At 56.5% G+C, this 16,185-nt stretch overlaps 1 protein-coding gene across 3 annotated transcripts in view; it reads right to left on the reverse strand.

Moving 5' to 3' along the window:
- LOC138157115 (nuclear receptor corepressor 2-like) overlaps window positions 1-16,185 on the reverse strand; it is a 219,162-nt gene that overhangs the window by 151,051 nt on the left and 51,926 nt on the right. Inside the window, exon 1 of one of the 3 annotated variants that reach the window (XM_069082791.1) lies at window positions 5,490-5,910. The exons of 1 other annotated variant lie outside the window; for it this stretch is intronic. The gene's annotated coding sequence lies outside the window, so the exon portion shown is untranslated. Of the gene's footprint in view, window positions 1-5,489; window positions 5,911-16,185 lie in introns of those variants that run through there. One more of the 3 variants, XM_069082639.1, reaches the window with a different exon arrangement.

A 16,185-nucleotide genomic window follows, 5' to 3' on the forward strand; every position in this document is an offset into this window, starting at 1 on the left:
GCAAAACTCAGAGATATACACAGAAAACAGGGGGAGGGAGGGAGGGAAGGGGAGAGACAGAGACAGAAAGACAGAGACAGAGAGGAGGGAGGAGGGAGGAGAGACTGACAGACAGACCGAGATGCCAAACGTGAGACATAAACAGAAACAAAAACAGAGGGAGATAGACAGAAACACGGCTATAGAGACAGAGAGACATGCAGGATGGAGTGAGAGAGGCGAAGAGAGAGACCCAGACAGACAGATGGGGAGAGACATGAAGAACCAGGCAACGACAGAGGGAAGGGGAAGAAGATGAGAAGGGGGGGAGACAGAAGAGGGACAGAAATGAGGGATGAAAACAAAGGTAACCAAGGAGGGAGGAAGGGCCAGCAGAGAGAGAGGGGGAGGAAGGTCGCTCTTCAGCTGCAATTCTGTCGTTCCCCCACACACACACACAATCTAATCTCTTAAAAAGGAGAGCTGCAGGGGAGGCTAGGTGGCGCAGTGAATAGAGCACGGGCCCTGGAGTCAGGAGGACCTGAGTTCAAATCCGACCTCAGACACTTAACACTTACTTAGCCATGTGACCCTTGCACTTAACACAAAAACTAGCCATGTGACCTTGGGCAAGTCACTTAACCCCAATTGCCCTGCCTTCCACCCTCAAAAAAAAAAAAAAAGGAGAGCTGCTGGCCCCAAGCTGGCCCTTCCTGCCTGACCAGAATCTCTGAGAACCTGAGAACCTGCAGCCACTCCAGCCTTACAGCAAACAGTGGCTTTTACAGAAGCCAATGCTCCAAAGTGAGCAGGCTGTCCAGGGGCTGGGGTGGGGAGAGTGATGGACTGGACCCCAGGCCGCAGGCTCCTCATCCTAAAATCAGGGGGAGGTGGCACCAGCCCAGACCCCTCCCTGAGACTCCCAGGTCCCCAGACCACGGCAGGGATGCTGGGGGGCTCCAGGAGGGGGCACAGAAGGAAGCGCTCAGTCCAGGGGTAACATTGTACCAAGGAAGGTCAAGGGTCAATAAAGACCTCAAGAAAGGGTCCACATTTAGTGCAGATGGGAGAGTCACCACTGTTGCAGGAGGGGCAGCATGCAACAGCCCCTCAACATAGGGGAGGGTGCAAGGTCAAGAGAGAAGAAAACAAGGCAATTCTGGCCGGCTGCTTCCAGGGGAGCTCTGACAAGTGCATGGCCTCTCTATCAGCAGGACGGCTAATTCCTGAAGGGTGAGTTCTGTCCCTGTGGCCCTGCCTGTGATTTATGGGCCCCAGGAGCACACGGCACCCCCTCCTCCCCAGGGCGGAATAGGCTGCAGGGCGAGACCACAGCCCCCCTCCCTTCTCCCTGGCAGGAGAAGTTCTGAGGGACCCCGAGGCCCAGCTCCTCCTGCGCCAGGCCGGGCACAAAGGGAACAGGGAGTGGCTGGGCAGCCCTCCCCTGCACCAACACAGCAGGGGGTCAAGAAGTGCTGACTGGCAATGAATGGAACACAGTCTTTGTGGACAGGTGGATGATGACGTACTTGCGGAGAAGCTGGTTTGGGGGATGAGGGGGAGCGGTCATTTAAGACTCTCAGATTTAGGCTCCCAGAGGCAGAGCTCTACCTTTTTAATTTTGTCCTTGAGGAAATTACAGCCCAGAGACAGTAAGAGGTTGATCCCTGGGCCCAGGGGTTTGTAAAACCCCTTGTTTTACAAATAAGGAAACTGAGGCCTTACAAATAAGGAAACAGAGAGGTCATGGGACTTGTCCAAGGTCACACAGGCAGTAAAGAAGAAAGCTGGGAATGGACCACAGGCCCTCTGACCCAACACCCAGCCTTGCCCCCTTGAGGAGGGCCACCCCCTGCTGGGAGATCCAGAACAGAGAGCCCTCAAATCAGGCGTGTGGGGCTCCGCCTAACCAGGTGACCTGGGACACACTACCAGCCTGGGTTCAAGGCCTACCCCAAGGCCACAAATGAGCCCAGATCTTGTCTGAGCTCATGCCAGTCAGGGGCTCCCCAGGCTCAGAAGGTGTGCCCAGGTCAGGGGCCAGCATGGCAGCCTGGGCAGCTGGGTCACACTCAGCACTGGAGAGAAACCAGGCACTTCCATCATCATCTGAAAAACCCAGAGCCAGAGTTGAGGGACACACCCGCTATTAGCCACTCCTTGCCAAATCCTACATCTCAGAGAGCTCTTCAACTACAAGTCAGGCCTTCAACTCAAATATGTATGAAGGGTACCATGTGAGGGGCTGGGGACAGAAAGGGGAGAGGGGAGGAAACGGTACCCATCTCCAAGGTTCTTATATTCCAGAATAATCATCATAACAACATCCAATATCTGTGTCACACGTTGATATGGTGCCTACTATGTGCCGGGCACTGAGCTGATAAGCACATTACAATGACTTATCACATGTGATCTCCCCATTCTACAGGTGAGGACACTGAGGCAGACGGCAGCGGCAGTACAAACTGAGGCCACATTTGAACTCAAGCCTTCCTGACTCCAGGCCCACAGCTCTAGCCAAGGGACCACTCTAGCTATAAATTAAGTGCAAAGTATACACAAATCAGCAAAAATAAGTGATTCCCACTGATTCAAGAGGGAGAGTAGAAATAAGGGAGGCCACTGACCTGGGCTTTGAATGAAGCAGGATGACAAAAGGCCAGGCGTGAGAAGGGCTTACCTGGAAGGAGGCACAAGCTGAGCCCGACTGAACATGTCACCACCTCCCTAACATATGCCAGTCACATACAGGGAAAGGAGCCCAAAGGCCTCGGGTTCCAATGCTGCCTCCAACACTTCCCACTCTATGACCCTGGCAAAGTCCCTGGACCTCAGCTTCCCAGCCTGCCAAATGAGGGCAGGAAACCAGATTGCCTCTGAGGACCCTTCCAGGAATGAGACTGATGGGCCTATGAATCTCTGAGAGCCTTCATCTTCTCCTCGGAAAAGGGGGGTGGGCAGAGAAGCTCAACCTCTGGAATCCTGCCCCTCGGGCAGTCTGCTGATGCTATGGGCCAGACTCCTAGGAATCCTCTTTTTAAATGTGCAAAACAAGACACACAGTTACAAAGGAAACCAATTATACTGAAATACAGTTATCAATTAGAAACACAAACCAACATCCTGGCTCCCAGGTTAAAAGCTGCAGGTCCCTTCTACCTCTAGATGCTGGGTTTCCTCAGCTGGAAAGGGGGAGGAGAGGAGAGGCTACCCTAATGACCTCCATGGGCCTTTTCCAGCCCTAGGCCCCCAGGCCAAGACCCTAAGTCTAGGGAGCCGGGGATCAAAAATCCAGCAGGGCCATTTTCATAACCACACATATCCCCCGACCCAGTCAGGCCCAGAACAACACAGGCGTAAATGGACCTGGGTTTCAGGTCACTAACATCCGTGGCCTTTCCCCTGAAGCCTGGAGAAAGGCCAGAGAAGCAAGGAGCCCCAGAACTGGGCACAGAAATGCAGAGATGTCCTCAGGGGTAGACAGTCAGGCTCCCCTCGGAAGGGCACCCCCCGACACCGGCAGCTCAGAGCCACAAGCAAGCTCAAGGTATCCAGCTACAGGCAGCCTGAGGGCCAGCCCTGGTGGGGAGCCCGGACTCCCCATGGAAGCACCGACTTAACCAGGCCGGTGATAAAGGTTCAATTCCACAGTATTTCTTATGTGCCAGGCACTGGCCTTTGAGAACCTCCTGGGAGAAGCAGCTGGACGGCACCTTCAAGGCCACCCGGCCACCTTACAAACAGAATGGAGGAAGGCCCCCAGAGGACAAGGGGCCCCTGCCAGATGGGCCGGCAGAAGGGTGGCAGGCTGAGCCCAAAGCCAGCCCTGCCCTGAGCTGCCAGACCCACCTGAGCTAACCAGAGCACCGACCAGCTCGAGGCAGGAAGAGCAGTCATGTCCTACAGAACGCCAGACAGCCAGTGCCACAGAGAGCAAGGCGGAGAGCCTGCCAGGCTTCAAGTCAGGAAGAGGAGTCTTGCTGAGCTCAAATCTGAACTCGGACACTTACTAGCCGGGTGACCCTGGGCAAGTCACTTTACCCATTTGCCCGTCAAATGAGCTGGGGAAGGAAATGGAAAAACCACTCCAAAATCTTTATACCAAGAAAACCCCAAACGAGGTCACAAATCGTCAGATACAAATGAAATAACCCAACAACAAAAGCATGAGCAGACTTGGGCATTTGGGCCAAGGAAGGAGGGAGGCCCTCAGGCAGGGCCAGTCTGGGAGAGGGCAGCGAGGAGACAGCTGGCAAGGCAGCCAGAGACCCGGGCTCACAGGCTCAGAGAGAGCCGAGAGGGGCCTCGGCAGGCCAGGCCCAGCAGGAGTCCAGAGCAGTCAGCCGGTCTGCTCTGGCCATGCAGCATGGACTCCACACTGGGCTCTCTGCCTTTTCCTCCATCGAGTGTCCTGTAGGCCCAGCGGGGACTGCTCGGTGTGGATGGGCTCAGTCCCAGCCCTGAGCCTCTGAGAAGCCCTAAGGCCCCCCCCAGACACACACCCACAGCACCTCTCAGAACAAACTCTCCCTCAGATCCTCCTCTCCCGGCATTTTCTACAGATGCCTCTTGGCCAATTAAGTGGGCAAGTCTGGACGAGCTGTACCCTTTCCCTTTTCAAGGCAGACACCTGGCCAAGGGCCAAGGTCTACAGCTCAGTGAAGAAGAAGCTGTGACCGGAGTGATTCCTGATGCCCACACCCGGCCAGGCCCTTCCCCTGCCCCTGCGGGCAGTCTCTCTCTCTCACACACACACACACGTACACGTATACACACACACACACTCTGCTCTAGGTGACAGCCTGCCAAGCTCAGGTTCACCCTGGCTTCGCTCCCAGGCTCAAAACCTACAGAATGAGCACTTCTCAGAGTCCCCAAGAGTGCCCAGCATGGGCAGGACCCATGGTGGCGGTGGCAAGCCCTTGCAAAATTCTGGTGGGAGAGTATCTGTGGAATGTAGGCATCCCTTTCACCCAGCGGCTCTTGTGAAAGAAGGACAGGAGTTTTCCCACACGCACTCTCAGCCCCCCCCACGGGGTGGGTCAGTCAGCTCCTTTTCCCCCAACACGTCTGCCAGCCCTTAAAGCTCCAGGGGAGCCGGGGCCTCCTGGGCTCACAGTGAGCGGGCAGCCAGCCTTGAGTGGACAAGCCATCATCCCCCACCCCCACCCGGGCAGAGAGCAGCGACCGGACGGGACCCACCCCGATGGGAGGCCTGGCCACCACAGACACCGGACAACTCCCCCAAGAGCCAAGAAAGCCTGCCAAATCTGGCAGCAGAACTTATGTGTTTAGCTAAGATAAACTTAATCTGAAATGCTCCACCAGGCCTCTGTCTAAACAGCCGGGCTCATAAAAAGCACACAGGCACACAGACCAGGGCAGCCCCACGGCTGTTTCCATCACTCTGGCCCTACAGGCGCTGCCAAGAGGGGTGGCCCGGGGGTGGCGCGACAAGCCCCCAAGCCTGGGCCCCCCCCAGCCAAAGCCTGCCAACTTTGTCTTACCCAAAACCCACGACCGGGGACCGGCCTCTTCCTGCCTGGCCATTCTGGGCCTTCAGCTCCCAAGAGCGTCCGACTCGCCGGCCTCCCAAAAGTAACAATCACTCCAGACAGGTCAGCTCGGTCCACGGACTTCCCGAGCTCCCCCACTAAAAACCATCCTCCAAGAGCCCGGCGGTCACATGATCCTTTTCTTGGCCGGAGGAGGCGTCCGAGCGTCCAAGCCCCGATCCATGGCTCTCGGAGACGGCCGGGCTGGATCAATCGGCCCCGATCCCGGCCTCCCAGGTGGGAGTCTCTGCAGGCTGTCCCATGCCGGGCTCCAACTTCCCGCGAGACTGGCAGCCCTCCCCGGCTGCCTGGTGGAGGCAGAGGCAGCCGCACAATGGGGGAGCCGGGCTCTGAGCACACCCTCCCCTGCCCTGCCCCACCTCTGGGCAGGCCGGCCCGAGCCAGCGGCCCCCACCTGCCCTGCAGCCCAGACTCCCGGCCCAGTCCCAAAGGCACGGAGGGGCAGGGGTGCCGAGACCAGGGAGGACCCACGGCAGGGGGCCACGCAGCCCCCAAGCCTGCGTGGAGAGGCGATGCACAGCCTGTAATTACGCCCGCTCGGCTCCTGCCAGCCTCAGCCTATAAACACTGAGGATTACATAAGTCCACCCTCCTGTTGAGAAGCCAAAAGTAGGAACATTTTCTCCCAGCCTTGGCGGCAGTAAGTAATAATGCTTTGTTGCCATGGGAACCCTGGCCCGCTTCCAAAAGACTCGCAGGAGCCGGGAGCCGGGCTCCAGCACCGGGAGGGAGGGAGGCCTTTTTATAGCTCGGGCCTCCCCGGGCCGGGCCAGCCCACCAGCCTCCAGCAAGGCTCTGGGCCAGGGCTCCAGGGCTAGCCCCAGGCCCCGGGCTGGCCCTTGTCCTGGAAGCCCCTCTCCTCCCCGGGTCCTTCCTGAGCCGGGAGCCCAGCCCCTGGGGCTGCCCCGAGCCAGCTGAGGTTTGGAGACCCAAAGCAAGCATCCAGGGCTGCATTCGAACCGAGTCCTGTATGTTCAAAGTGGTGACTGTCCACCTGAACGAGGTCAGAGGACCCCGAGTGGCCCCGACAAGTGACTGGCAGGGCCAGGGCTCTCTCTCAGAGCTTCTCTGGCCCAGGGTCAGCTGGGAAGGGACAGGGACACGAGCTCTCAGGCGTGGGATGCAGGGAAGCCGCAGCCCCTTCGCAGGCTCTGAGCTGACCAACAGCCCCATCCTAGGCTCCAGGCTGAGGGACACAGAGAGAAGACACACAGAGGCCGTGCCCTCGAGAAGCGGACTGCAAGCGCGGCCCAGCAGGGGGAAATGCCACTAGGTGCCTCAGTTTCCCCATCTAATAAAGAAGATTCTAAAGAGGGGGAAAGAAAAGTCAGCCCTGCCCCGCCCCCACCCTCCCAGGGATGATGTAAGAATAAGGTAGGGCCACAGTGGGATAGGATGCCAGCTCCCTGGGCAGAGATGCTCCTTCCTGGAAGGCCCCCCAGGCCCTGGAGGGGGTCCCCATAACCCTCCCCCCCAGGAGCCTAGCGTTTACAGCCTGGCAGAGGAAACAGCTGGAGGTTTGGGCCCCCTGCAAGGGGGGGGGGGGGAGCGGGTCAACCTCCCCCTGTGAGGTAAACACTGACGTGTCTGTACTGCTCCATACAGAGCCTGGGTCCTGCCCTCAGGAGTCCCGCATGCTAATGGGGCATAATGAGGAAGGGAACCAGGTACAAGCAAGAAAGCAAGAATGCACAGGGCTGAGTCCTCTCCTGGCCTTAGAGAAGGTGGGGTCTGAGCTGAGCTCTGCAGCAGGCCATGGGGGAGGAACAGCATTCCCGGTGTGAGGCTGGGTCCAGGCCACAGTGTGGAAGGGGAGCATCCAAAGAAGGGGGCGTAAAGGAGGCCACTGGGAGTCAGCAGCCCGCGACACCTGGACTGGCTCCTGGGCCCTTCCCATGCCGGCCTGGCCAACACAGCAAGGACAGATGATGGGGTAAATGTGCAGGGAGGGGCAGCCAGGCTGGGAAAATCCCCCGCACACAAAGCCAAAGACTTCCATGTTCCTGCCCACACTGGCCCCCCACAGGAGAAAAAGGGAGGACAAAGGCAGCTCCCCCTCCACTCCTGGGCATGACCCACCATCAACACAACTGCCCACTATACAAAGGGCTCAGAGGGATGCCAAGTGGGACCCTGTGTCTGCCCTCCAGAAGCTTATGGTCTAAAGAAGATAGAAGGGGATGGGGGGAGTGGGGGAGAGAGAACAGGAGGGAAGAGGAGAGGAGAGAGAGACAGAGAAAGAAAGAAAGAAAGAAAGAAAGAAAGAAAGAAAGAAAGAAAGAAAGAAAGAAAGAAAGAAAGAAAGAAAGAAAGAAAGAAAGAAAGAAAGAAAGAAAGAAAGAAAGAAAGAAAGGAAGGAAGGAAGGAAGGAAGGAAGGGAAAAAAAAGAGAAAGATGAGAAGAGTGAGAAAAGGGGAGAGGAAGGAAGGAAGGAAGAAGAGGGGGAGGGGCAGAACAGACATACAGACAGGGAGCTCAAAGCCCCTCCCCACAGGGGACCCCACTGTCTGCCCTCAGGGAGCCCCTCCAGGGGCTGGATCAGAGCAGGGGAGCAGTGTAAATCAAAGGTGTCTCTGTAGGCCCGGCGCCTGGCACAGACTAGGTGCCCATCACTAAATATCTGCTGATCAAAGTATTGACTCCTCAGCATCACCGCCTCAGCCAACACAGCAGAAACCAGCCTGAACTCGGTGGGAGTCGGAGGCTCTGGGCTCAGAGCCCCCAAGTCATCCAATCTCTCTGGGCCTCAGTTTCCCCTTCTGTGAAAGGCACTGGGCTGAGGGCTGCCAGAACCCCTCCGCAGTCGGTGTGGAGCAGAGAACACGTGCCATCTGGCAGCCAAAGGCCTGGCTTAGAAAGGCTGCTCTGACGCTGACCAGCTGGACCTCAGTGTCCTCCTCTATAAAACGCAGATAACCGAAAGCACTCCCAGCCCCAAGGGCCGCCAATCACCCCATGAGCGGTGATTAGACAGTAGAGGGAAGGGCACTTCAGGCAGGGTAACTAGCATGGGCAAAGTAAAGGAGGTGGGGATACCCATGGAAACTATTCTGGTCTATGGCCAGGCCATTTCAAGCAGGGACTGCCCTTCTCCTACAGGGGCAGGTGAGGAGGGCTGGGCTCCCGGCACCCCATCCCTCATCGCTCCCCACTCCGCCACCCAGGGAAGGCTGCGCCCCTGGCAGCCTGCCAGAAGGCCGGGAGAACAGTTACCGGTGGGGAACAAATCCCAGCTTGTGCCCAGAAAGCGCCGACTCAGCAGAGCAGCCAGGTCCCATCCCCGGCATGACTTAACGACATTCCTTTCCGCTTATTTAGGTCCACAGGCAAATTTAATTTAAAGAGGGAAAAAAAAGAAAATACGCTTTAAAGACGCATTAGTGTCTGAACAGATCCAAGCCGTTCCCAAAGCTAATTAGGAGATGGGCCATGAGAGCCCCTGGAACCCAGTATGAGAGAAGACGGCGCCGCCCAGGCTCCGAGCCCCCAGAGCTCGCGGGTGGCCCGGGTTCCTGCCTCCGTGCAGAGGGGTGAGCAGGCAGCGCTCCTCAGACAGCGCCCTGCTCTCCAGGCGTGGTCGGTGCCCCCCGAGGAAGCGCCAGGCCTGTGTGCCTCCGCTACTCAGGTGAGCACGTGTACGGGCAGCCCCGCCAGGACCCAGAGCACGCACTAGCTGTCGGCCCAAGCCCAGGCAGGCCATCTGAGCTCCCAGCCTCAGTTTCCTCAATCTGTAAAACGGGCTCAGAACAGCACCTAGCTCACCAGCTGTAACGGGGAAGGGCTGAGAACTGACAGCGCCACGGGCGGGCACTAGCTCCCACCCCCGCTGTCGCTGCCACGTGGCACCCACCTTGCTGGGGTGTCAGATGGAAGACCAAGCTGCCTGCCCTCGAGGAGCCATCGTTCCAAAGGCGGACGAGGCCTGAAGGCATGGAGGGGCTCCCTCCATGAGCTCGAGCTCTACCCCCAGCTTCAGCGGGAAGCCGTGACATCCAGGACCCAGAGGCCACCACCTGCCTCCGACACCACATTCCTGAGGGTCCCCAAGCACTGACGGGCAGAGCGCCAAGCTGCCGGGACTCACGTCCCCCATGTCTCCCCTGCTCCGCTCATGCCCATCGCGGCCCTGCCGCCTCTGTCCTGTACACGCTGTCCTGGCCTCCCCACAGCCCCAAAGCAGGCCTCCTACTAGACAGGCCTCTCCCTGTGCAACTGACCCGCCTCCAGCCGTGCTTCAGGGCCCCCCACCCCAGCCCTGCTCCAATCTCTCCCATCGCCTCCCACCTCCTAAAATCTGCACCTGCACAGGGGACACCAGGTTATAGAGGGCGAGTCCGCAGCATTTATTAAGCGCTTACTGAGTGCCTAGCCAGAAGCTGATTTCCTCTCAGCTCTACACACTCGATCCCTTCTGACAGGGCCCTGCGAGACCATCGCATCCGACAGACAAGGAAACTGAGGCAGCCCAAGCGAGAGACCACAGGAGTACAGACCCTGAGCACACAGGGACTGACAAGGAGGAGGAAAAGAAAGCCCCAGAAGGACAGAGTGTGGGAGGCGGGAATGGGGCTCAGGCCTCCATGACTCCACACCTGGCTACTTGACCAAGGTCTCACAGACAGCACGTGCCCGGGGCCTGATTTCAGCCTAGGCTCTGTCTGTGGCCACCACTCCCCTCACCCCCTCTTCCAGGAAGCCTTCCATGATCTCCCAGACTGCCCCCAGACCAAGCCCCCGTGCCTTCCCCAGGGCACCTGTCCTCTCCTCCCTCAGCCTAGCCACCCACACTCCCCTTTCTCATGCTGTGGCCCGATGCCCCACCAGACCAGGGGCTCCTGGAGGGCCGGGGCCGTGTCTGCTCAGCAGCATCCACACCCGACACAAGGGCCTCAGCTAACAAACGGACTGGACGTGCATTTACTGCATCAAAGACCTTCAACCTCACCCAAGACACAACGCAACAAGCGGCCAACATCACAGGAAAACGAGGGGGTCTGGCCTGGAATTCTAGGAGGGACCCAGAGTTAGAAGGGACCACAGTGCACAGAGCCCTGGGCTGTGAGTCAGGAAGACCCAAGTTCAAATGCAGCCTCAGACACTTACTAGCTGTGTGACCCTGGGCAAGTCACCTGACCTCTGTCTGCCTCAGTCTCCTCTCCTGTAAAACATGGATGATAACAGCACCTACCTTTTACAGACTGATTTAAGGATCAAATGAGTGCACAGGCTTAAAGCACTTAGCCCAGTGCCTGGCACATAGTAGGGGCTTAATCTTCAGCTCTGCACCAGAGGCTCCCTTCTTGCCTCTAGAATAAAGTACCCTCTCCCTTCTGGGCATGGCATCCGGAGCCCTCCCCAATCTGGCTCTAACCACTCCTTCGAGCCTAATTTCACCTTCCTCCCCTAGGCACACTCCAAATTTGCACCAAAGTTGCCGGACTACTTGACCTTCCGCCACGCCTCACCGTGCCCTGACAGGACCCTCCCCTACACTGATAACGCACTCCCCCTCCTCTACTCCACTGCGTAACATGAGAAACACCCACTGAGACACACATGTGGGGCTTCGTCCCTCTGGGAAATTCTACCAGTGTCCAGAACAAGCTGACCAGTCATACACAGCCTCCCAAAAAAAGGCTTCCGACCAGTAACAGAGGGCCCAGCATGTCTCAATACCTGGCCCCGTGGCTGGGTCCATGCCATGGTCCTGGTCCTGGTCTGTTCCTCCTCCTTCCAAGAGCTGTTCACGGGGCCCACTCAACTCTCCCAGAATGCGAGCAGGGAAATGGGTGAAGGGGAGGGGAAAGAGCCAAAATTCTGCCCCAAACCTCAGAAGCCACATGGCCTAAGCATGGCATTCACTGGAGCACACTGTTGGCCACAAGAGTCCAGCAGCTCTGCCATAGCCAGGTCCCAGAAGCCAGCGGCCACTGCAGTGACCAACTGAAATGGGACTGTGTAGGGGAGGCCAGAGACGGGGAGAAGGGGGTGCCAGGCCAGGTGAAAATAACCCAGAGGAACCCAGAGTAGAATCCGACCTGGAAGACTAATTGACAACACATCTAAGAATAAAAATAAAATAACTTTTTTTTTAATTTTTAATGATTTCTAAAAGAAACCTAACTCTTCATTAACAAGGCCAGAGTCTCAGAGCAGAGGGGCCTGCCACGAATCACACCCAAGCAGGAAAAGCTCAGGCAAAAGGGAAAAAAAACCTTTAATACTATTTTTTCCAGTACTTGAAGGAAACACTAAAATCACTCCATTAAAATGGAAAAGTTAAAACCTTTGCAATTTTTACGAAGAGAAGGAAACAGTCCCCTCTTTTATTTTTTTTTACTTCTTTTTTAACCATTCCCACACCCCAACAGCTGCGAGCTGCCAGCTGTCCAGGCTAATTGCGTGTACGAGGCTCATTTTCCAACTGTGGCACTCATTAATCTCTGGAAGCTGTTTTCAGCTCTTCTCCACACCGTGGGCCCCCAGCAAGGGGCTGGCATCCCGGGGAAGGGAGGAGGGGAGCAGAGGAGTGGGGGGCCTAGAGGACTGCCTGGCTCCAATCCTGCCTGCTCCCCATCACCACAAGTGGGGTCCCTGACGCCTGGAAGGCTTCTGCTCAAGGGGTCCCAACGCATCCTAGAGGAACCCCCAGACAGCACTAGAGAGAACCCTATTCCCACGCCTCCCTCACTATAATCAGCAATTTAGCTCTGAAGCCAGCCAGCCCGCCCAAAGCAAACGGGACGGCAGGCTCGGCTCTGCAGGAGACGTGATACTGTCCCCAAAGGAGAGGAGGTTCCCTGGGGCCAAGGTTCCTGAAAACAGCATTTCTGCTCCGTGTTACAGTCCCCAGAAAGCTCATGAGAAATCACTCCAAACTCCAAGCACAAGCATCCTGGGGTCTGGTGGGCCTGAAGCCTCCACCCCAGCCCCCACCAGGTCTACACTCGTGGGGGGGGGGGGGGAAGGACACCTCTGAGCCACCTAGCTCCTCTCTGAGACAAGAGACAAAGGAGGGATGGGGAGAGGCTGATATACTGAGTCAGGAGCTGCATATGGGGGCAGAATTCACCATTGTGAATACCAACTCAGTCACTTACTGATTTAAGCAATTCATCAACAGGCATCTATTAAGTACCTACTGTATACCAGGCACTGAGGATGCACTTTTTTTTTAAGGCAACTGTTGCTGCCCTCAAGGAGTTTACATTCCATGGGGGAAAGAAACGTACATAAATGAGTTTGTACAAAATAAATACAAAGTTGTTTGGGGAGGGAGTAGGAGAGGTTAAGGGGAACAAGCAATAATTAAGCGCCTACTGTGTACATAGCACTGGGCGGGGGGCTTTACAAACATCTCTTCTGACACGCAGGCTGCATCCTCGGCTCCCCAGGGCCTTCTTTTTTTCACTTTTAAAATGAGGGGTTTGGACTGGGCCCTTCCAGTTCTAAATCCAAGATGCTCTGATGCAAATGAACCAGGGCGAAACACATCCTTCGAGGCTTCAAATGTCTTCCAGGCCCTGGGCTCGATGCTGGAGATACAAGAAGGCAAAGTTCCTACCCACAAGGAGCTTACCATCTCCTCCCATGCCCCACAGACCCAGAGGACAGAGGGAGATCGCTGTGACTCCCCCATCACAGCCTTCAGGAATCACCTTTTACCTCTGCATCTCCAGCACTTAGCGGGGCAAACTGCCTGGTACACAGTAGGCACTTAATAGATGCTTGCTGACTGCACCTAACTGTCTCTCCCAACAGATGGCAAGCTCTGAGATCAAAGACTGTCTTTTGCCTTCCTCTCTATGCTCAATGCTCAGCACAATGCCTCATGCATACAGCAGGCACTTAATAAATGACATCTGATATGCACCTCTGATCAAGGCACTTCTCAAGTTTCCTCAGCTGGGAAATGGAAATAATGACAGCCCTTTCCCCTCACACAGCCATGAAGAAGCACAGAGCTGTGCACCCCTTCCGGGCTTAGCCAGCGACACCTTCCTCACGGCATTTCTTTCCACCTCTGGGAGCACAGGGGTGGCCCCACTCCTCTAGGCTCCCTCACCCCAGGCTCCAGCTGGCGGTCTGGCTCCTCCCCACGTGTTACCAGGATTCCTCTGGGCACTGAGAAGCCATGAGAAGTGAGGGGGGAGAGCCCATCCAGCCTGAGAAAGGGGCCGCACAGGGGCTGGGAGAGGCCTAGCAAAGGGTGTGGGGCCTGTGGCCTAAAGGCTCCCTGGTGTCGGAGCTATGCCCGGGATCCCAGAGCCGGGACAGGCCAGCGCATCCCATCCCTCCATTGTACAGATGAGGAGACTGAGGCCAGAGAAGGCTGAACGACAGCCCAAGGTCACAAAGGCTGCCTGATGGCAGAAGCACAGCTCCAGAGCTGGAGGGGACCGAGGCCACCGAGCCTCAGCTCAGAGGTCAGCTTCTGGTTCAACCTCTTATCACAGATGAGGAAACCGAGGCTCGGGGAAGGGACGGCCTTGCCCAAGCGGACACAGGCAGAAAGCATCTGAGATGGAAATGGTGGCCACATCCTCCTGACCCAAAGCCAGCACTGCGGGCCTTATGCCAGATTCTTCCTCTCAAAGGTATCTTCCCACCCATCAATCCATCCACAAACCCCCAGTACCTCCTTGGAAGGCAACGTGCTGTACAGGGGACAGGCCACAGGTGGGTGCAAGTCAAAAGTCTGAGTGAATCCTCCTCTCTAAGCCTGTTAAACAGGGACACTCAGAGCACCCATATTCCTCCCATCCCCAAAGTCTCATTCAGCTTCCAGCTCTCGGGGCATGAAGACCAGAGACAGAAGGCACACATGGGCCCCAGAAAGAAGGGCCACTCAACAGAGCCAGCCAAACCCCCGCAAAGTCTGCCTAAGAGCTAAGACTGAGTCAACGAGCATTTATGAAATGCTTCCTGTGTTCTCTAGGGACCCGTGAAAAAGACAGACCTCCTCTCCAGGACTGCCCACTCCAGTGGGAGATGGCTTGTAAAAAGCAGCTGGAAAGATGGGGTGTAGGGAGAGAAGTGCCCTGGGGGGGCATGGAAAAGGACCAGAGAGCCAGGAGTGAAGGACAGCTAGCCTGGGGGGGAGCTCCCCGATCAACCAGAGGAGAGGACCCGGGGGCAGAGAGAGGCCACAAGGAGAGGAGACTTCCCAGTGAAAAGGCTGCTAGGACGTGCTACACAAGTCAGGAGCAGAGCCAAGAGAAGATTAATCTTAAGTCTTAATCTTTTTTAAAAATTTCTCTCCAACCCCACACCCCAGTCCCTGGCACGGAGGAGAAGCTTGGTAAACACTGAACTGAGATGAGCTGGACCAGTGTCTCCCGAGAGGCGGGAGAGCTCCAGGCCCCAGGTTCTAAACTCATTCCAAGACTCAATGGTTCTGTAACCTGGGACAAACCACACCCTCTCTAGGTCTCAGTTTCCTCATTTGTGAAATGGGAGGGGGGACTGGACTAGCTGGCCATGACGGGCCCCCCAGCTCTATATCCTAGGACCAGCTAACCCAAAAATGCAACCAACAAAGAAAGAAAAAAATCTACCACTTGAAAAAAGCCTGAAAGCAAAAGGTGCCTGTTTTCATGCTGTCTAAAAGGAAGGAAAAATCCCCTGGAAGGGATCCAAGGCTCAACGGCTTGAGTGCTTCTAAATCTCCGAAGCAGCCCCTTCCAAGTCTCAGGCTCAGCTTCAGGCCCTCCCAGAAATGCCCAGAAAGAGACAACATCTATAGAGCTTGTCCCCTGAGCCAGGAACCGTGCTCCACACCGAAGCTACCCCTGCCTGCCAGAAAAGCCCTCCTGCCCTAAGGGGTTTCCACTCTACTGGGGGAGAAGGGGGTGGTGGGAGGTACCAGACCTGTGAAACGGGGGTAACAGTAACAGTACCAGCTCCCAGGGAGAGAACCAACAGAGAGCGACAGAAATGCTATTTTATTATTACAGAAAAGTCCACTCTAGGATTGGAGACCAAGAGCTAAAAAGAACCTCAGAGGCCATCTAGTCGAACCATCTCATCATTTTTCAGATGGGGAAACTGAGGCAGACAGGTGAAGGGACTCATCCAGGCTCATACAGCTAAGCGATGTCTGAGGTGGGATCTGAACCCAGGTCCCACCTTAAATTCCAAATCTAGAGTGCTCTTTCAACCATAACAAGCTGCCTCTGGGACCTAAATGTCCCCAGCAACTGGTCATCCAGACTTTGCCTCAAGCCTCCCAGCAAAGGAGAACCTGATCTCTGCCCAGGTGGTCGACTCCACTCTCAGAGAAGTCTGGAAGCCTTCCCTACAGCAAGTCTCAACGTGCTGCCTTCTGGCCCCTTCCTCCCATTGCTCCCGGCTCTTCCTTCTCCCCTCCACCCCCAAGGCCTTGGGTAGCAAGCAGACACCAGGGCCTTTCCCTCCTACCAGCTCACCCGGGGCTGACTTTGCCCAGTCAGGGAACGTCAGTAGAACACGAGGAAGGTGGTGGAGAGCTGGACCACTTCTTTTTGATGTCTCTGTCTCTGTATCTTACCCTCGACAGGAGGCAGGGACTAGCCAGGCCTCCCTCGGCTAATGAAGCTTCATCAGTACCTTCTTATCATTTCCCAGAGTTGCCCAGAGTGCCAATGGC

This window comes from Petaurus breviceps, unplaced genomic scaffold (assembly GCF_028583685.1).
Source record: "Petaurus breviceps papuanus isolate PSGF00001 unplaced genomic scaffold, PetGlider_PUasm1.0 101, whole genome shotgun sequence".
Taxonomy (NCBI): Eukaryota; Metazoa; Chordata; class Mammalia; order Diprotodontia; family Petauridae; genus Petaurus; species Petaurus breviceps.